Consider the following 22676-nt stretch of genomic DNA (forward strand, 5'->3'; position numbering starts at 1 on the left):
CGTGAACCCGTGCGGTTGTGATCGCGATCAGTTGTGTGTGTGTGTGTGTGGGTGTGTGTGGGTGTGTGCAGGGAGGTGGGAGGGGTATAGAAACCACGATTTGGTTTAGTGAACTTTTGCCACACATCGCATGAAAAGGTCAGATTCAGCCATGTATGGTTTGCGAAAATTACCCACATGCAAACCTGTACCGACACACATGCTATTGTCTAAACAGTAACAGGGATCCTTAAGAACGCATATGAACTCTCTCATGAATATTTCAAGCGTCTTTGAACATCTGTCAGTCATTCATGAGGGTGTGGTGCATTTCTGTTGGTCTCTTTCAACCACACACACACAGCTTTGACCACATAACAGTAGCTTGAGTAGGAGAAATAGACAGTAGCCCACAACAAAACAGCCATTTTCTGTTTTTCCCTTACAAAGTTCAATAAACGACTTTCCATCTACATTCACAGACACCCAGACTAGACAAAAATGTCTGTTGCGCACAAACACACACACACACACACACACACACACACACACACACACACACACACACACACACACACACACACACACACACACACACACACACACACACACACACACACACACACACACACACACACACACACAAACAGAGCCAGCAACAACAACATCAGTCAGTCAGGTAAAAACATGCTGAGGTGATCAACAAACAGGCTCACACATGTTTCTTCACTTTCTCCATTACAAACTCACAGAAATAAATCCTAAACCCTGAGGGATCAACTTCTTGTGTTATCAATCTCACAGGTTAAACAGATCTGAAGTGAACAAGACCTTTCTCAACTAGTGCAGACAACTAGCACAGACAGACAGTGCAGACTGTTATTATACGCCACACCAAACACAGCAAATATAGTCTTCAACGTTTAATTGTGACTAGCTTTTTTACTCTGTCGAAAACATCATTAGGGTTTGCATGCATCTGTAACCTGTAAAAGCTGTTTTACCATGTCTCAAAGAGATCAGGGCGTACAGAGGCAGAGATTAGGTCTGAATGTTTTATAGCCTGTAAATTAGTGTCTGTTCATAACATAGTTCAAATAAAAATTTTTTTGATCGTACAGTTTCTGATCATACATATGCCTTAAAGGCACTCAAAAATGAGAAGCCTGTCAACATTTACTCATGTCGTTAACTTGCGTTGTTCTAAACTTTTATGACTTTCTTTTTTCTCTGGAATAAAAAAAGAACACCATTAACTTTCATTGTATGGACAATGAAACCTCTAAATATCCACATATTTTACATAAGGAAGTTATACGAGTTTTAGTCTCAGTCTCAGATGTTAAAATAGGAAACACTTCGGGAGTTTTGAAGTCGTCATCTGATTGGTTGAATTCAGATTGGTTGAATTGTACGGGAGATGTGTGTCGCGTTCTCTAATGGTCCGCATGGAAAAAAAGATGCAGTGAAGCCAAACCCCCTCATGGAAGAAGAAAGCCGTCGTGTTTACAACTGTGACAATGAGCTCTTATCAGGATCAACTAAACGCTGGATTTTCAAAAGTGTGTGAAGTATGTAAAATTCGCGGCATAGACTCATTAAAACACGTCCAACAGTTTTACACACTGGTCAGTTATTGTAGGGACATTGACGTTACATTTTCATGCTAGTTGAAAAACAGTAGGCTATGTGACAAGAGTAGTATGTCCGAATTCACAGTACTCATTAAAGAGTCCCCGGATGACCTACTTCTTCCGGTGAGATTTCCGGCGGGAGTCTGAAGTGTGTATCCGATGGACACTTGAATTTACTATCCCATGAAGCCACAGGAGAGGATTTATGAATTAAGGTGGAGCAAAAAAACGCACGCTGGTAGGTCACATGATAAAGGACCTACATGAACATCTTAATTACATTCATACTACACCTATTTATACTATTATTGAACATACTTTTTTAATGATTACAGTTAAGTACTTTGCGATTTCGGACGTAGACAACATTCATATTAAGTTCTGCTCTGGATGCGTTCTCATTTGATGTTTAATACCGCTTGGCAAAATAGTACATTAGCGCCATCAAATGTGCAGGAGTATGGATAACCGCAAAAGGACAGTCGGTATACAATGTGATGCCCTTATGTGTCTGAATTTGATTCTTGCTGAATATGATTACATTTAATGATAAATGTATACAAGACAACAACTTACACAATTTGTTTAAGACTGTGTTTGCATATATATGTACTTTATATTCTATATGTCTGTGTGGGCTTATTCATCAGTAAGTCCATCTGTTTATAAAATTCACATTCACACAAAATGCACTTAATTGCTCAAACTCACATATGATCCACACATGGTGTCTCTGAACCATCACAAGACCACACACACACACACAAGCAAAGAACAACACACCGACAAGTATCAACGCACACACATACTCACACTTGTACTTAGGCAACACTTCCTATAGCAACAAATTTTACAAATTAGTGTTCGAATAAAAACTTGGAAATGGCCAAAGTCAACACCCTGTCAACAAATCTAAAACACGCCACATGATGAAGTATGTGACAATGTCTTCAAAAGAGGAAGAGAAATCAAATTGAGAAGAATAAAAATGCAGTAGACATTTAGTGAGGTGTGGGGATGTTGAGGGGGATTCTGGGAGTTTCGTTCTGACGTTTTGATTCCGAAAATGAAGAAGAAATCATGTTTTCTATCATGTGAGAGCATACATTACATCATTGGGTCAGTTGACAATCCTCAAAGCAGAACATCTTTAAAAAAAAAGATTCAAAGTAGAAAAGTTTTTACTTTCCAGGTATTTACCTCCTTTTCACCTGAACCATATTCCTTTAATGAATCAGGGTTTTAAAGTAACACTAGGTAACTTTTCAACCTTCATAATATATTTCCAAGTCTCTTGTGATGGTACATCGACTTACAATAGGTTGAATGACACGTCTGCCACAGCCTGACGGGGTCTGTATCGTTCTTTTAAACTTTGGGTTTCGGGTAGTAACCGGCGAACAAAGAGAACTACAAAATTCGACTGCTTTACGGCATATACGTCACTTCCACCACCACCGCCACTTCCTTAAAATCGGACGTGCGAGCCAAATGTTATAGTCATGGCCGAAGCAGCACAGAAAAACAAGAAAGCAAAGGTTTTATTGGAGCAAAGCAAAAAGAGAAAAAGAGAAAGTGATCGCGTTAAAGGCAGAACGAGGATCAACATTGGGCCAGCGTTTTCTCGCTGTCGTGAGCTGAAAGAGGAGGAGGGGTGCCCGACCGATGCGGACTTGGCTGTCATGCTTTTGGACTAGTAAGTATATTGCTTGCATACTATCTCTTTGTTTTTTTTTGTCTGCCTGACTATGTTACGGAAGCTATCTTATCCTCCGTTTATCTTCATGAATCAAGTAATGATAGTAGAGTAGCAAATTATCAATCTGGTAGCTAGTAAACGATATTCTAGTTTTTGATGGTTAGCTATCCCTAGCATTCTCGTTCTGATTTGAACTTTGCAATCGATGAAATACAAATAGCAATTGTTTGACCTAAAAAGTGTACTCTACTCAACATGTACAAAGAAAAAAATCAAATGAAAGCCTATGTCTAAAAGGCGACGTGTACAAGTTTGGTAGGGGCTACATTCTTGCAAGTAAATATATAAGATGTACAAAATCATATTTTAGGATACCTAACATATCTGTGATATTTGTTTATTTTTCTTGCCTCAAGCTATAATGCAAATCGATTTGTAAAATTTGCAGATTCATTTATGGTAGCTTGATATTATAATATTGACGATATATGGTTATTATCTACAACTCAAAGAATGATTGAAGTATCATATAGATTCAGTAAAACGGTAACCAATAGACTAGGCTACTATAATTACGCTGGCTTGTAAACGTGATCATCGCGATCATTTGTCGTTAGAAAAAAAATAAAACCCATGAAATTATAATCATATGACATGCTGAAATATATGCCACTGTACCTGGGATGAAGACATTTCACACGTGACGCAAGCAGAACACCTGCATGTGACCTTCTCCTACAGTGTTCAGGGCTATAATGGTTGTCAACAAATGCACGTGCACGATGAAAGAGTTTACGAGAGTAGTAGAGGACAATACTGTTTCCCAACTGTAGGGGGACCCCGAGAGCAAAAGTTACCTGGTGTTACTTTAAACCAAGGGGGTAATCCATCAGCCGGAAGCTGAAGCCTCGCGGGTGCCGCCATTGTAGCAGACCATCACCTGCTGTTAGCATTCCATTGACTCCCATTCATTTTGGCGTCACTTTGACAGCGAATAACTTTACATCTGAGGCGTCCAAAGACTTCATTTGTCCATTATATATTTCTAAATAAACACGACAATGTATAAAAGGCTCCATTACTTTGTATCTTACGTTATGGCCCCGTAGAAGCCGTTCTTGTTAAAAACAGGCTAACGATTTTTTGTCGCACAATAGAGACATTACCGTATAGACAGGAGGAGAAGCTCGCAGGCAATGGGGGGGACGTCCCGTCAAGGGAGAAGCCCATAGATAATGAGTCCATAAAAGCAACGGGACAAAATATTTCAACAACGTTTTTGGGGAATTGGAAATAATTCGGTATGTGGCAAGTGAATACATATGATGTGATTAACGTTGGCAATTTTCACGCACAGCTACTAGAAGATTTACGTCTGTCAGACAGGTTGCTCACGTCATCAAGCTTAGTTTGAGTCGGTTTGAGTCTGCGCGTCAGGAACGGAAGTGCTAAAAAATCGCTAAAAATGGGTGTCAACCGTCTCAACTGAGTTCCAATGAGATGACTCTGTCCACTTCTTATACTGTCTATGCTTTAAACAAATCAGTTGAATAAATGAGTCAATAGCAGCACTCTTGAGATGCTCACTGATCAGCCAATCAATTTTGAGGACTGGAACTAAATGTTTAGAATTGCAAAAATTATGATTTTAACAAAAACAGCAAATACAACGTGCAAATGCATGTTTTTTGTTTATGTATGTGCACATTAATTGGCTTGCATGCTTTGTGTTTAGTTGGTGTATATTACTGATTGTGAGCGTGCAGGTGTTTTCGTGTGTGTGTGTGTGTGTGTGTGTACAGTATTGATGAGGCAGAACTCAATCTGTTCCACACCTGTCCATCTCCCCCTGGGGGAAGAGGCTGAGGCTGCACACACACGCACGCGCGCACACACACACACACACACACACACACACACACACACACACACACACACACACACACACACACACACACACACACACACACACACACACACACACACACACACACACACACACACACACACACACACACACACAAAGCCTTTTGTGCTCCCTCTCATCTTCCGCACATGTACATATATACACAGAAATATGTGATGCATGTGTGTGCATGCGTGAGATCAGCGTTCAGGGCTGATGACAAACACACAGCAAAAGACAAACTAAATATATTTTACATATGCACGTTTGACAGATGTCGTCATATCAAAGAGGTGTGTGTGTGTAAATCCAGTTAGTGCAAATATATAAGGAGAGATGAGGATGTATAGAGAGCGAGAGAAAAAGCGTTTAGTGTAAGGGAGGGGGAGGTGGGTTACTTTGGGACGGCAGAACCCTGTGACATGACACAGATGCACTGATGCTGAAGATAGAGAGAGTGAGAGAGAGAGAGAGTGAGAGAGAGTGAGAGAGAGAGAGAGAGAGAGAGAGAGAGAGAGAGAGAGAGAGAGAGAGAGAGAGAGGAGGGGGATGGGAGGAAAGGAGGAGGGGTGTGAAATCACACTGCTGTTCTATTTATTCTCAACCAGAGCACACGAATGCTCACACACACACACTTACATACATACATACACAGCAGGGGAGGCCACTATAGCTGCAAGCAAATGGCTCCACATAAACATTCAATGAAAGCAACGTCCACAGTGGCCTGTGATACTGCTGCTAAAAACAAATGGGATCAGCTCTACACACTCCTCGTATCTCGCACCTGCCGCACTGAAGATGGTAACACGTCCACGCCACCTCACACACACACACAAACACACACAGAAAGATTCAGTTTTCAGCATCTAAACTCCCAAAACCCGCCTCTCTTCTCTCTCTCTCTCTCTCTTTCTTATTCATGATGCCATCTTACAGCTAAGAGCTTCTCTAAGTGTCTCTATAAACAGATTAGTATTATTGTGATCTTAGAACAAAGAATCACATTACAACATCAGCTTATGCCATAATACAGAGCCCTGTTTCCAAATCATGGGGTGTATTCAGGCACTTATCAGGGCTTAACAGCAAATGATGGCCAGTTATTTGCCAATTATTATTTGGTCAAAATAGTGGGAATGAGTAGATAGTCTTGGAAGCAGCAAGCCAATCCGTTTTAAGTTGGCATGCAATGAAAATGTGCAAATATATGTTATCGATCCTATTGTGAACGATTCATCCATGTGTGTTTAATTTTTCTTAACCTCTTTTAATGTGACCCTTACAAGGTAATTTGTACCCTTACAAGGTAACAAATGAAAAAAGAGTGACAGGCCGTTTTGGCCAAAGTAGGTTATTTAACAGTAGCATTCAAGAGATATTGAATAAATGTTAAAATAAAACACTACATAGACTTCACTGTATCAATTAAACATGCATTGATTTTAATTAAAGCTACTGAAGTGATTCGGTCAAGTGCAGTAAGTGATTTTCTCTATGTATTTTGTTGTTAGATTAACATTAATGACATAGCAGCAGGTTTATTAGGCTGCTGTCACTTTAAGACCACATGCACGGATCTAATACCGGCTACAGTGCATACACGAATAAAATGTTTGCATTCACATAATAAGACTTAACTAACTGTGTTTATGCAAACCTTTTGTGTATTTGATAGTTTAAACAGTAAGACACAAAAGAGAACTTAGTTTAGTACTCGCAGTGTGACAGGCTTTTGGTATGCGTGCGATTCACACTCAGAATAGCTTTTGTCAGAATAGCGTGCAACTAAAAAGTTTGGCAAGGCTTTAAAAACGTATGCAAATAATAAAACTCGTAATAGCAAAGAACTGCAATATCAAGTGAGCGTCACCTACCGCTGCATTGCTAAACATGTGATGTGAATGTACGTTGTGTTACAGTATTTTGGGAAGGGGGGCCAGAACTGCAACTGATAAAATGTGTAGCACGATACTACGATCTCTATTCAAAGGCATTTTAATTGTTACAATAAATCGTGATACCCCAAATGCCATTCATAAATCCTTTCCTGTGGCCTCATGATATAGTAAAGTGTCTATCGAATACACACTCCAGGATCTAGCTGGAAGTAGTAGACCATTCAGGTACTTTTTGCCTACTGTTTTTCGAATAGTATGTTTTCGGACATACTACTCTTTTGGCAAACTGTTTTTACATAGTATTTGATTTAGGATGCAGCACAGGAGTTTAGTAAACTAAATTAAAAAATCCCCAGTGTTTAGGCCTGAAACAAGCTACACAAGTATTTGAGCACAGAAGGAAATTTCAATGAGGCACCGTGTTGGAAACGTGTTAGTCAAATGCTTGCGTGTTTGTGCATGTGTGTAAAGTTTCTGGCCTAAAACTTTTCATGCAGGTGAAGGGACAATTTATTATGTGACAGAAAGACAAACTCAACTTCATCTACAAAAACCAATACTCATTCATAAACACACACCCTTTAAACCAGTTGAATTAGCGCTCCAGACGTGTCACACTACAGAAACAAGAGCAGTTAGAAATCAATTACAACATCAACAATGGCTTTGACTGCAACAAGAAACACACGGGGGTCGTCTATACAGGCTACCTCATCTAGAGGAAATGGATCGGGTTGCTGGAGTGTGAAATGCAGGAGAGGCAGAGCAAACACACTTACACACAAATCACAGTCCAGAGAAAGGCACTAAATCTCGTACAGACCTGCAGAGAATCTCACTGTTGTGCAGCCTGAACGGCTCCAGTTCTTATCGCACTCCTCTCACACACACACACACACACACACACACACACACACACACACACACACACACACACACACACACACACACACACACACACACACACACACACACACACACACACCCTTAGAGTACAGACCTTACACAACAGGTCAGAGTACAGTTAAAATCCCTCTCACAAGCGTACACACCTTACACAAGAGGTCAAAGCTCACTGGAGAACTGGGTTAGAAGGATGGCGCACACTTAATCCTTTTTAAATTTAAGAGGATAGAAAAAGAGAGAGAACAGAGAGGAAAAAAGTGTGATGACAGAACAATGAAGAAATGGGGACAGAAAGCAAGCTCAAATACACACTTTTGACCCTGAGATGACCTTTTCTCTCTCTCCATATCACTATGATCTCGGCCATCGATTGGCCGGGTGCCATTTCACCCATTGATGGTGTAACTCTATCGCTCAGTCACATGACTCCATTTAAGTAATGCGAAACGCCCATCGATCACTCCCAGGGGTCACAGAAGGGTCATACCCCATAATGCACTTTGCAGAGAGCTACATTTTGGGGTGTTTGATTATTTAATTGCGCACATGGTTTCCACCGAAACCGGTGTTTGATGTTCCAAAATAGGGCTGCACGACTTTGTGATATCTTGTTTTTCAGGTAAGTCTCAAAGTATTCAGGTAGAGAAATTGAAAAATCAAATGTAAAACAACACTGTCTGTGTAAATCAAATATAATTAGTCTTTGTTAAAACTACAAAAGTATTTTTCTCTGTGTATTCTGTTGTTTGATTTACGTTACTGACTCAGCAGATTTATTAGGCTGTTGTCACTTTAAGACCTAATGCACGGATGCAATATAATGATACACATCCGTTTAATTTCGTATATTTCAACTTAAGACATGAGCGACTGTTTTTAAGAGAATACTTGCCGACATGGGCATTTTGACAATTTTGAGTGCGTGTGTCCGTTCAAGCACAAAAAGACGAGAAGGAAATGACTAAACCCAAAATCCTGCTCCTCGTGCATATTAAATATAGATGAAATTGAGTGTGGAAGTTTTGAGGTATGTTTTCTTAGATTTACAATGCAGTGCATTGTGATTTCGAGACCATAACATGGGTTAAACTTCATGTCACTCAATTTGTTTGTGTTTAGCTATATCATTTACGTGTGTTTTTGGTGTTAAGTCCCTTATAAACACCCCATGCACACTGAATGATAATATAGAATAAATCTGCCTGGATCCCAGCTTCACATTTGTTTCGAATAAAAAGAAAAGGAAAAAAAAACCTTTAGCATTGATGCTAGAGAGCAAAGATGCTGTTAAATATAAATAAACTCTATATTCCAGGAAAAGCATCTTTGGTTGTTTACTCATGAGAGTGTATGCATGTGCATGTCAGTGCCACCTCATTCCCAGGGGACTCAAGCGAGACAAAGGAGGCGTAGAAACACAAGTGTGTTTGGAGTGATCAAGTTGCACGCTATTGATAATAAGGAATTTATGAGAGAGTGTGTGTGTGAGAGAAAACATGCCTGACTCTGAGAAAACAGAGTCAGAAGGGGAGACAGATATTCTCTTCACAACTATCCTCCCATCTCTGTGACTTCAACAAAATTTACCAAACAAAACAAATCAAAAATGATCTCACTAACAAGCCACTTGCACGGTCAACACTTCCATCCTAACATGATTCACAGAAGCAGCAACTGCAATGACAAAAAATTATTTATACTGCTAAAGTATAATTAAGAACACATAACAGTAGAGTCAAATTTTAGACTGGATTATATTCTAGAGATAGAACTATAGATTGGATGGATGGATGAATGGATAGATAGATAGATTGACGGAACGATAGATAGCTTTATAAGGTTATTTTATGAAGTTCCAATGCACTGACTAGTACTATAACCAGGTTAATTCTATGCATGTCAGAGTTTATACGAATTTAAGCAATAGTTCCTATCACATGGTGTTTGTGCACGCTCTCTCTCTCTCTCTCACACTTAATCTCAGAATTCTGTACATCTTCCAATCCCATGATGCTTGTGCATCTCTTTTTCCAAACTAACCAGCTGGGTGTCTATACCTTAACCACCTCCCCCTCTCCTCCTTCAACCAAAGAGCAAAACACCAGCCAAGCAACATTTCCCCTCCCCCATCCCCCTCTCCTTTTCTTCTCCAGGCAGCCCACTCAATCATTCCTACCTCCCTTCTCTCTCTCTCTCTCCATTCCAATGAATGCACAATCCCCCGTTCAGCCAGGCCTGTCCTGGGGGGGTGGGTTCAACACACACACACACACACACACACACACACACACACACACACACACACACACACACACACACACACACACACACACACACACACACACACACACACACACACACACACACACACACACACACACACACACACCACATCTGCAGAAGAACAAACGCCCATCACAGGGAGTGATAAAGAGAGAGCTTATAATAGAGACTGAGTCAAAGCCAACATGATCAGGACATAAATCTGGAGAGAAAAAAACCCCCGACCTAAATCAGTCTGAGATGATTTGATGGTCTCCCAGTCTGGTTTTAGAGCTGTTTTGGACACTTCAGCTGGTCAGACTGGGAAGTCTAAGCTAAATTGGCTAGACTAGGAAACCCACTTAAACCAGATAAGACCACCAAACCATCTTTAGGCTGGTTTTTCATCCGGGTACCAAATATGAGAGCATGGTTTCAGCCAAAATACCATAGCAATTCCTTACTTTACTACTCTAAACAAAATGATATTGGAAACATTGCAAAAACTTTCAGAAATTTTTTTTGCCTTGTTTTTATAACAGCGATGGCAAACGTCAAGTTAGCCAGGACTGACAACAGTGTTTTGACATGAACGACTGTTTAAAACTACTTCAGAAATACATGAACAGCCCAGTCATTACCAGTGCTGACAATTAGATTAGCAGCTAATGAATAGATTAGCACGCTGCTAATCACCATGGCATTGTGGGTAATAACAGTCCTCACACCACTAACGCTAACAGAGTTGTATTGTGCTCGGCTTAAACAGCAGCTAGTGGAACTCAAACATTCGTGTAGGCTAAAAGCAAAAGCGATCCTAGGGCGACACACACGCGCTGATGAAAACAGGCACCGGCACCGCTACGCCAAATGCGTTTCAGGGCAGACAGTCACAATTTGCATGAGATAGAGAGAATGAGAAAGAGAGAGAGAGGATGTTCTTCCGGTGGAGAACCATTGAGGAATGGAGAAACCGAATACTGACAGATGAAGACGTGAGATTGTTTTACAGATCTCCTGATGACAATGATGAAGTGTGCTCTTCCGGCAATGTTTTGTGTTTCTTTATCTTAGTGGAGAGCTTTAATGAGGGGCGGAGCCAGCAGATACACACCCAGCAACACACACACACACACACGCACAATGACTCTTGATTGATCGAAACACTCCAGGATGCCGGTAATGGATGTGGGTTGTGTGAGACGGACACACAGCCAGGAGGAAGCGGTGGTTCACACACTCACGCCGCTGGGGTTTTACTCTAGTTCTCAACTAACACATAATCCATAATCAACCACCACTTCCCAAGACCATAACAGACAACACACACCTGGCAAACAATCACACAAACTCAACAAAGAGTCACTAACAGAACAGAAATCATGTCCGGAACAATCAGCTATACACCCTGCTTTTCCATATGGATGTGTGGGAAGGAGACACTGGAAATAGAACAGGCATTTCTGTTTTATCTTTTTTTTGCAGTAGAGAGTGTGTGTGTGTGTGTGAGACAAGCAGAACATAAACAGAGCGAGCCGGACTTAGTACATACAACAAGCTTCCTTTGTGCAGCAATCCGACTGGAAAAAGCAGGGCAACTTTCTCTAGCGTGTGTTTTTATTCTGCTGAGCTGTCCAAACACAGCCCGGATACTTTCACGAGTTCAGTTTAAATGCCCTGCTGGAAGCACAAAGAAACTGGATAGAGGAAGCTGCATGTCTTACCGTGTTTCCCAACGTTATTCCCAGTGTCTCTGAGGTAATCCCACACTGAGAGCTGCTCGTTCGGTCTATTCGGTAAAAGCTCGACTCTTATTTTCCCTTTAACCAGCTGCAGGCTTGACTACCTGCCCCCCTCACACACACATGCACGCACACACACACCGGCAGCAGGGCTTGCAAACAAAAACACACCATGCAAAAGCTGACAGTGAAGAGGATAGAGAATTCCAGCTCCAAACTAAACAGAATTCCTTCTTTTTTTAGCCAAAGAAAAAAAAAAAGAGTGTGTCTCCCTCGTTTTCCTTCTCTATGCTTTCCTCCCTCAGTCCTTCTCCCCTCTCTCTCTCTCTCTCTCTCTCTCTCTCTCTCTCTCTCTCTCAGTCACACACACTCTTTCTCTTTGCTTTTTTTCCACTCAGTAGTCAAACAAAGAGAGGAAAGGAGCTGGTCTCTCTCTCTCACACACACACACACACACACACAGCGCTTAAGCCCAACCCCCGCTATAGGCCAGCCTGCCTCTCTTAGTTTTTTTCACATCTCTCTCTCTAAACAGCCCCTCCCCCCGTCCCCTGTTACCTCTCTCTCTCTCTCTTAGCCTCGTTCTCACCATCCCTCCCTCCCTCCCTCCCTGTGTGTCAGATAGAGGGATAGGAAAGCGGAAGGGATCCATTTACTATATTTCATTCTCTCATTCCCTTCCAATATTTCTGTGAACTCAGATTCCGAATGCATCATAAATCAGCACCAGAATGTGGAACAGATTTCTGTAGATTCCCATCATACGAAAAGTTATACACTTATATGCATGTTTGTTAATCAAATATTTTAGCTAACCACTATGGGCCAGATTTACTAAACAGGGCAAATTAGCGTTAGAGTGCAATTAAAAAAAAAACACTGATGGGGAAAAGAAAGTTCTGCACGTGATCTACTGACAGCAAATTAAAAAACACAGATGAAGCAGATCATCTCAATAATGACCAACGCGATCTAACAAGAGCAGTGCAAACTACTGTCTGGTTTAAGACATGCTTTTGTTGGCCGTTAAATGGGACAAATACCAGTAAAATGACTAGCACAAACCTTAGTAAATCATCTTGCACGATTCATTTAAATATTCTCCTCCCATCAATTTTGCGTCTGAAAGGGAAACTCAACAAATGCATATGCGATAAGGTCAGGCACCAATTTTTTTTCAACTGCATATCTTTAGTAAATCCTGACAGTAGTTTTTTAAATGGGAAAAGAGATTTTGGGCTGGCGCAAGCTGTTAGTAAATCTGGCCCTAAGTAAACATACTCAACATTTCTGTCAAAAACCATATAGAAAATGCAGGAAAAGTCAAACAGTAGCTGAATGGACTACATATCAAAGAGGCCAGTGGGTCATTCAGTCAAATTAGCAATATCTGGCAGTTATTTCTTTCATTAGACCGATTAGTGGCGCAAACTTGCTGTAGTAGTCGCTGTTGTCCTGCATCAAATACCACTAATATTTGATGTAACGGCTGGAATAATTCGGTACTCACTGATAGGCAGCTGCTTTCAAGCTGCTTCAGAACAAGCTTATTCGTGTTCACAATCTTAAGTCTGAAGAACGTCAAAAGTTTCCAATTTGCAGCGTTGAGCATCGTAGCCAATCGTGGTGAAACTGAAGTGATTGACAGCGTCAGTCATTATAAAGGGTCTCTCTTTGCTCGCTTTCTCTATAATAATCTATTCGCTATTTGAATAAAAGTTTTATTTTTCTGCTGCTAAGAGGACCAACAGCCACGTACACACTGAAGAGTTTCAGAAGACAAAACCTTAATGCACTCTTAATATCTGAGTAAATCTGATTAAATATTCCCAATATTATAAAGGCTCACATTTGGTGTTCCTTTAATTTATGGGGACCTCTAAGCATCTGCATAGCCTAAGGTATGATTCATGCACATTTGTTTAAAATAGCATGCATGGGCAGATTGTTGACATGATGTAGGCAAAAGTTGTGTATTGTTTACATGACGGATGCACGTTCTCATCTTTTTTTTCTGTCAATTATTACCATGTTGGGCTGCGTGTCTATAAAATGCATCAAGAATGCCTACTGTTGGATTGATTGCTTGTGTTATATGAGAAAATAAATCATTTTTGTCTACCTGATGTAGTAGATTTAATGCGGGTGTAGTTCGGGTCGCGGTCTTTAAGTCAACCAGGTCGGGTCGGGTACGTTATTAAATTAGTGCTTCTGTGCTGAATTTTCAGCATCATTACTCCAGTCTGCATTGTCACATGATCCTTCAGAAATCATACTAATATGCTAATGTTCCAAGAAACATTTATTATTATTACCAATATTGAAAACAATTGTGCTACTTACTGACCCCAAACTTTTAATGGTGGTGTACATCTGCATTATATTGCCTATGACGCGCTTTCGATATAAAGGCATCAACCAATAAAAAACCTAGCTGCTGGTCAGTGAGAATGTCAGAAATGATCAATTTAGTGCTAATTTGATAAATTCAATATAGATCAGAATTTCTGTGGTTGGATGACTAAATTCAGCTGAAAACAAAAAGCTAGGGGTGTTTATGTATGATCTTGTTTGAATGCACACATCACAAGTGAAATGTGTGTGAATGTCTGAGATTTGTATTTGTGCATCAATGCGTGGGAGAAAGAATAAAGAAACAGCTGTTTTGTGCTGTAACTTTTTTCTTTTTGTCACTTCGAATCAGCCTCAAGCACACACACTCACACCCTTGAAAGGGGACAGCAGAGGATATCCACGTGAAGCGTGTGAGAAAACGTTCCACTGCGAGACCCAAAAAAGCAGGCTGGATGGAAAACCTGCTAACTTCGTGCAAAGAACCCATGCTTACATTGTTCAGCAATAAAGTAGAAACACACACACACACACACACACACACACACACACACACACACACACACACACACACACACACACACACACACACACACACACACACACACACACACACACACACACAAAGCTGTCTCCTGATACAATGATGCTGTTCCAAGCTATTTTTAGCTTTCTTTCATGAATTCCATTCCCATGATCCAATAAAGATGAAAGTTATTCTAAAAATCGTCCTGAGAAAGGAAGGGAGGGAGAGAGAGATAATTCAGAAGCCAAATAAAGCCACATATACTATCGTCCTCAGTGCCGTTGGCCTAAGCATTACATCATTTCCATTGTATTGATTTATTACTGGACAAATGTGGCCGCCAACGAGAAGTGAAATATTTGACTCTCGGCCAATAGACAAAAGAGAAGAGAGAGTGTGTAAATGTATGTCAGGGAATGCTGGTGTTATCAAAGTCCTTTTGTAGAGTTATGTAAGGGGGAAAAAAACGATTTGTTACACAAATGACAAATAACATGCGTCAGCATGTCAGATCTAATTTAGTTTGCACCACTCTTTCCTTAATTAACAACCTCTTTGCAAGTAAATCATCTTTTTTAAAATGCCATGTAAAACCCTAAAAGGGATAGTTCACTCAAAATGAAAATTCTTTCATTAATTACTCACTCTCGTGTATTTCTGTGCCTCCATTGACAGCTATGCAACTACCACTTTTTTTATTTTCTTTACCACAACTAATGTGTGAGTTGATGAATGTTTATATGTGAATAAAAGTCTAAATTCAATCTGTTCATCATATAAAGCGATCAAGTCTCTTTGGACTAAACCGATCAATTCATTTGGATTAGTTTTATAAACTCTTTATGAACTTTTTGAAGCGTCAAAGTGGTAGTTGAGTAGCTGTCAATGGAGGGACAGAAAACTCAGATTTCATCAAAAAGATCTTCATTTGTGCTTCGAAGATGAACAAAAGTCTTACGGGTTTGAAACGACATGAGGGTCAGTAATTAATAAAACAATTTTCATTTTTGGGTGAATTAACCCTTTAAGTCTGAATGAAAATGTACTAGTCTGATTTTTGTGAAGTCAGACTGACAGTTCTATATGAAGTGATTGTAGCTCATCATCATACATATTCACACGATTTAAACTACAACTGATCTGGGCATTGTGTGCATGAATTAACTAACTTAAAAGTATAATAAAAAAAGGTACTGATAAAACGTGAACTTCCCAACAAACAAACATGACAAATTGCACCTTCTTTCTCCTGTACTTTCTTTTCTTCATAGAGATGTTAGAGAGGGAGCGGAGAAAGCAAGTGTTGACAGAGAGAAAGGAAACTGTGATAGGAGGAAAGGAAAATGAGAATCAGGCTCACAGAACAAATCGTTTCCTCTTTTTTACATTTCCAACTTCTCATTCCTCTTCTTCATTTAAAATACACAACAAGGAGATGCTGATTAATTGGCAATTAACATCTAATGAGCTACAGCTGTGTGCAATTACCAATCAGCACATTCCTAACAATGCATCCCACAATGCACCATTTCAGTCTTTTTACATAGCTTTAAATGAAGTTGACTTCCTTTAAGAAAACTGTCAATCAATTCTTATGAACACTGTTAACCCATTAGAATCATTATGAGCTGATTAGCAACAACAGTCGGACACTAATACACTATGATTTCTGAGACTTGTAAAACGCGAACAGAGACATGAAAATTGAATTTACAGTATAACGAGGAATGTCATAGAATTTGGCAAATTATGGATGAAGAAATCAAAAGCAGGGCTGTTCAAGTAATCAATCACGATATGGTCTAGAGTGTTTGTGAATATTAAAGCACAAAAAGACTGCTATTGAAATCTGAAATGGTGCAGTTTCGTCTACTAGACACATACTGAAGCACACAAAGTGTTTCCAGCGTCTGCCGTCACACTATATGTGGACATGAACACGTGAACTGTATCTCCAGAGCTGCTCTTCACCAGTATTTCACCATTTCATTTGATAAATGTAACTATCGTCATATCATATTGTAAGACTGGAAAAACTTGAAGGACTTTAAGAGAGGGCAACTCTCTGAGAAAACAAAGGAAATTAACATTTCAACTCCCCCTCATGCACTATTGAGACGAAGGTCTCACCTCCCTCATCCTAATCTACATTTCTCTCCCCCATTCTTCATCCTGGCAGAGATCTCCCAAAATCACACAAGAATCTAAATGGTTTAATGTGAATGATTATCATCGAGTTTTAGACATGTTTGGTATTATTTGAAATGTCTCGGTGCGACTGGTACAAATGTCTCATTCCCAAAGAAGTAAACCAAAAGGTAATAAAGTTCTTAGGAAGTTTAGAAATATCTTCCACACTGGAGGGTGTGTCTTTGAGTTAACACCTTCTGACCATTTGACTGAATGCTAATTTTCCACTGCTAGCAAATGGTGACTTACAGGTAAAATTCCACTGTGAAATGAGGTCTGGGTATATAATGAAACGTAGCGAGAGCTCGGGCTCTTTTTCTGTATCCAGATCAGCCCGTGAGGTCGAGAGCCGAGTCTCTCTGCCTCTCGATTTCTTGGCGGGTATTTTCCTCTTTGTTCTAGAGAATTTGATGTTTTGCATTGATTACCTTTGAATTGATTATGGAATTGTAATGATACATTTACCTGACATATTAAATTGTGATATTTGATTATTCTAGGGGAGAGCGGAGCACAACCTAACACATTTTGGTTTTGGCTCAATTATTAAAAAAATTATTAAGTTAGATTCATCTTTCTTTTTACACAAACAACATACACATCTCTGCTACAAATGAACACTTAAAGTTTTTTTCTAGGACCTACCATTTTCGTACAGTTGAACTGAAAGTGACAGAAGTCTAAATGTTACAACTTACCCCATATGCGGGGTTAATTGTAACAGACAGAGGGGTTAGTTGTAACACTTGTGTGAAACACACATCATTCAGTACTATTGTATCTGTATAGTTTGATATTGTTTGTTCATCTGTATAGATAGATATCCATACATCCATCCCTAATCCAATCATCATTCTGTTATGGATCAATATCATGGATAGAGATATAGGAAAGGGCTGCACAGTTTTGCAATAAATAAATAAATATTGATCAAATCAAATATTGTAATTGCAATTGAATTACATTTATGTGTGGCAGCTGCATGTAAAATTATTATTATTAATAATAATAACAGTAAAAATAATAAAAACGAGCTTAAAATAAAATTTTAATGGTTTATTGCGTTAAAAACAGGCTAAACAAGTGATCAATGCATAGTAAAAAAAAAAAAAAAATTCCAACATTGTTTGTGAAAGTCCAACAAAGTTAAATATATAAATAAATACTCAAACCTGACACGTTGTGTGGCTCCCGTTTTCATTTGATTATCATTGTACACTTGGCGGCTTAGTTGTAACACTGTGCTACAACTAACCCCGCTGTGTAAAAAATATTAGTTTTTTTAATAGAAGTTAGCGTTGCTATAATGGTACTGATAAACAAACCTGAATTCTTAACTTTTAATAAAATTTAAACGATAAATTATCATGTCATTTTTTTATTTTCATGATTTTCTAACGTTATTAGGGCAGTTAATACAATTAAAATGTTGGCTATAATTAAAATTATGCAATAATATAATTGTATAATTCTTGTATGTATAATTCTATTTATGTCTCTATAACCCTCATCAGAGAGATCATACAGAATTGTACATTCTGACACTGACTAAATCAACCTTTCTAATCTCTCCGCCATTTTTGTTCTAGCTACTCGCTTCCAACGCTTTTCAGCGGTGTAGTACGACGTCCGCTGGGGGCGTATTGCGTATTACGGAGCTGATTTCAACTGCCAGTGTGAAGGCGGCGTAAAGAAATAATTGGCCTTTTAAAAATGTCATGTAAATACTTTATTTTGACTGAAATCCTTCAAGTCAGATTTTGTAAAGTCGGAACTAATACATCTGCATATAAAATCTCAGTATTATTGCTCTGAAAGACAAAAGTTAACGCAATAATTACAATATTCAATAATACACAAATAATAATAATTACTTTGCAGAAAATTGAACCATCTATCTTATTCAAAACTCGGTGACTATATGTGAGCTCTACAAAAAACTGAAATGCCAGTATGTGTGTGAGAGACGGTCACGTGACTCTCACACTCCCTTTTTCATTAAAAACTGATACCTCAACCCATCTGTTCAAAATGAGGACTAGGGTGAGACAGAGAGAGAGAGAGAGAGAGAGAGAGAGAGAGAGAGAGAGAGAGAGATGGTATGAGAAGGGTGTTATGAAGCAAACTATATTATCACTTCCTTCTATCCATTCTTGCTTTTGTCTAATTTTCTCTCTCCATGAGAAATCGTTTCCTCTCAGGATATAAATTAGTATTTGTGTTGTCTGTCTGGCATCAGCATGAAATTATAGGTCCATTTCCACCTCCATCTGACTGTCAACCATCACAAGAGTGCATCAATAATCTATTAATGCGTGACAACAAAATGCACACAGACACAGAGTGACACACACATTCCTACTGTGAATGTGAGGTTAAGGTTAAGTGCTATTCAATGTGCTAGTTTGCCACAGTCAGCCAGCCCTGATGAACATACACACAGCTTCAACACATGACTACAAAAATATATCTGTTAACATCTATGTCAGGTGGATCAGTTCACAAATGGTCAATTGAGACAGATCTCTGTCATGCATCTCCTGTGATCATATTTTATCGAGGAGATTGTCTCTGATTATCTACATAACTTGTCACTGCATGTTCAGTGATTTGTATTTAGATCAAATGATTGCTTTCTTTGAAAAATGTTTCTCTATCTCCAAATGTGGTGTGTGTGATCAAATCTCTTTTTAAACTACAGTTCGAAAAGTCAGACGTAAACCTTGTACCTCCATATTTCGTCTTTTTTTCATAAATCATTACTGTTGGCCACCCTTTACATCTGTCTGGGTTTTGCAAATATCTAACCAATGAACAGTATTAAAAAGAGCATGTAACTAAACATCGTAACTCCGTTGGATAATCAAACTGTCAGTCAAACCTCATAACTCCGCCCACCTATATGGTGAATGAAGTGCCAACGCCGTTTAGAGCGTCTCTGCTTGTTTGCAATGCAATGGTAAATAAATAACTGGTTCTTTAAATAAGAACAGGGTTTTCTTTACGCTCAAGAAGCACTAAATAATGGCTAATGTTTTATGTATTTGAGCATTGGAGAAGTCTGTATTTGTCGTCGAGTCATAGCCAATACTGCCTTAAATAGCCTGTGCGAAGCATTTCATCTTTAATAACATGAGATTTTGGCCAAATGACAGAAAAAACTGAGCGCACACATAGCTACAATAAACTTTACAACACCTAAGTTGATTAAAACTTAGCCAAAGTGCTTCCTGTTTACACCAGTGGGAGTAAAAAGGGGGCGGGGCTGGCATCATGCTATTATGACATCATAGTACGAAAAATCCCAAGATTGTAGTATTAAAACAATGCAGAGAAGAACCAAATCTGCTACTTCTCAAGTCAAAACTCAGTCTACTAACTTCTGTTCTTACGAGAAACAGATGGATAGAACAGAAAAACAGACAGCCACGTGAGTTTTGTTGGGTTTGCAGTTTAGCCCCGGACATGTTCAGAGGGAGAATAGGAATTTGGAATTCGCCTGCTCTGTTTTCCAAGCTTGAAGAATGTGCCTCCACACAGCTGGCCAAACACACACTCGCATACGGGGAAAAAAATCACATGCATGGAAATATACCTTATACACTCTAAAAAATGTTGGGTGGTTTTAACCAAATTTTGGGTAAAATATGGACAAACCCAAACAAAACAACCCAGCAGTTTATCAAAACACAGTCTGGGAGACGACTTTGAATGCACACCTAAGTATGCACTACGGTTGCACACAGAAACGCATACATGCATATATTAGCAAGTGTTGCAAAGGAAAACTTTTGCTATGTGGAAAATATGACAAAAACTATTTTTCACCTTATTTGCACTTTGGAGAGCAAAACAGGCTGATTGGGAATATCCCTCTTTTGGTTGTGCAGGGAGTTTGTAGTGTTCATTGCATGATGGGGGAGCGATCCACAGCGGAGTGTGTGTGTGTGGGGGGGGGGGGGGTATCCAGCAGGGGGAGGTGAGCGGGTTGAAGGGATATTTTTAGTAATGCTGGTTACACAGGCATGAACACAAACTGTAAGTAGCAAGAGGCATCATATAGCTTGTATACACACACTCAAACGTGATCACATTCACTGTCTAGTTCACGTGGCGTGTAAGATAAATAAACAGGCTCAGGAATAAACATCAGCAGGAACTTCAGCAGACCAGCAGAAACCATGACGACAACTCACAAATCCACACACGTCAAAAGGCATTTACACACCTACTTAACCAGATGTGCAAACACAAATGTAGGGGAACTTAAAACCAGACTTTAAGACTTTCACACAGTTTAACCCAGGGGTCTCAAACTCGAGTTACCTGCTGGCCACCAGCCATGTGGAGTTCTCCATTAGGGACCAGTTAAATAATTATATTTATATTATCACATATTAGACTACTGTTTGACAATCCTGAGAATTATAGGATTACAGTAAAAGTCCAACCAAAGAAATTAAATGAATTTGCGGGTTGAATTTCTGGATAAACCGACACATGTGGGCTGGTAGTTTGAGACCCCTGGTTAAACACCCACCTAATGATCATGTTAAGACTCAAGCTTGATTTCAAACGTTAGTGTACTCCAAAATGTGCAAATCATAATGCAATGCATGTATGCATATGTTTATAGCTAGCAAACTGAATAAAAACGCAACCCAAAACAGGGTGGAAATTAATATTGCCATTAGTAAATGCACAAACCAGATCTAAGATAAATGTACAGTCCCAACTGAATAAATCATCAGTAAGGGTGTTCATCTATATACAACACTGCTCAGATCAAATAAAGCATTCAAGCACATATGTGCCTGCGTCCCCACGGATCCTTGTTTTGCTTTGGCAAAGATCAGACGCAGATTTATTCTGACCTCACATAGACGGAAAAGCAGGAAAGGGGGGGAAAAAAGTCCTTTAAAAATCTGCTCCATATTTCCACCACATCTTGACCCACCGGGATCCCGAACATCAAAGAGTGTGTGTGTGTGTGTGTGTGGTTGAGCTCGGGCTCGTGCACCCGGATGTGTGTTTACTCAGCAAACACTTCAGTTCGGTTGCTAGGACACCTGTTTAGGACACATGCTGAAGCATGACAGGGCAGGATGAACTTTGACCTTTATGAAGGTGACCTTTTCGACCCTGCAGTAGCATGGCTTTTTTATGTGGTCAACTCTCCCATATGATCTTTCACCTTTACCCTCTGGCTCTGAGCCACAGCTTGCAGAGTTAGTTGAAAACTGTGTGTGTAGGATAGAGAATGTGTGTGTGTGTGTGTGTGTGAATGTGAGAGCTATGAGAATGTAAAATGTGTAAATACTTAAAGTTCACATGCAAACAGGTGTGAGTGTGTTCTTTAAATACACAATAAAATAAACACACGTTGGGTTTTCATGTTTTATGGGGACGTTCTATATATACATAATGATTTTTACACTGTAGATATTGATCCCCTAAGCCTAAACATCTATCACAGAAAACGCCCTGCAATTTTACATTTTCAGAAAAGATCACTTAGTAGATTTATCAGCTGTTTTCCTGAAAGGGACTGGAAAAAAAATCCTCACAAGGACAAGGAT

The 22676-nt window shown here is 39.5% G+C and overlaps 1 protein-coding gene across 2 annotated transcripts in view; it reads right to left on the bottom strand.

Annotated features, from left to right (window-relative positions):
- The window catches only part of kdm6ba (lysine (K)-specific demethylase 6B, a), a 103237-nt gene that overhangs the window by 39307 nt on the left and 41254 nt on the right, over window positions 1-22676 (bottom strand). Inside the window, exon 1 of one of the 2 annotated variants that reach the window (XM_077227521.1) lies at window positions 12012-12788. The exons of the other annotated variant lie outside the window; for it this stretch is intronic. The gene's annotated coding sequence lies outside the window, so the exon portion shown is untranslated. Of the gene's footprint in view, window positions 1-12011; window positions 12789-22676 lie in introns of those variants that run through there. 2 annotated transcript variants of the gene reach the window in all.

This window comes from Siphateles boraxobius, unplaced genomic scaffold (genome assembly GCF_051911475.1).
Source record: "Siphateles boraxobius isolate OS27281-9 unplaced genomic scaffold, OSU_SipBor_1 130, whole genome shotgun sequence".
Taxonomy (NCBI): domain Eukaryota; kingdom Metazoa; phylum Chordata; class Actinopteri; order Cypriniformes; family Leuciscidae; genus Siphateles; species Siphateles boraxobius.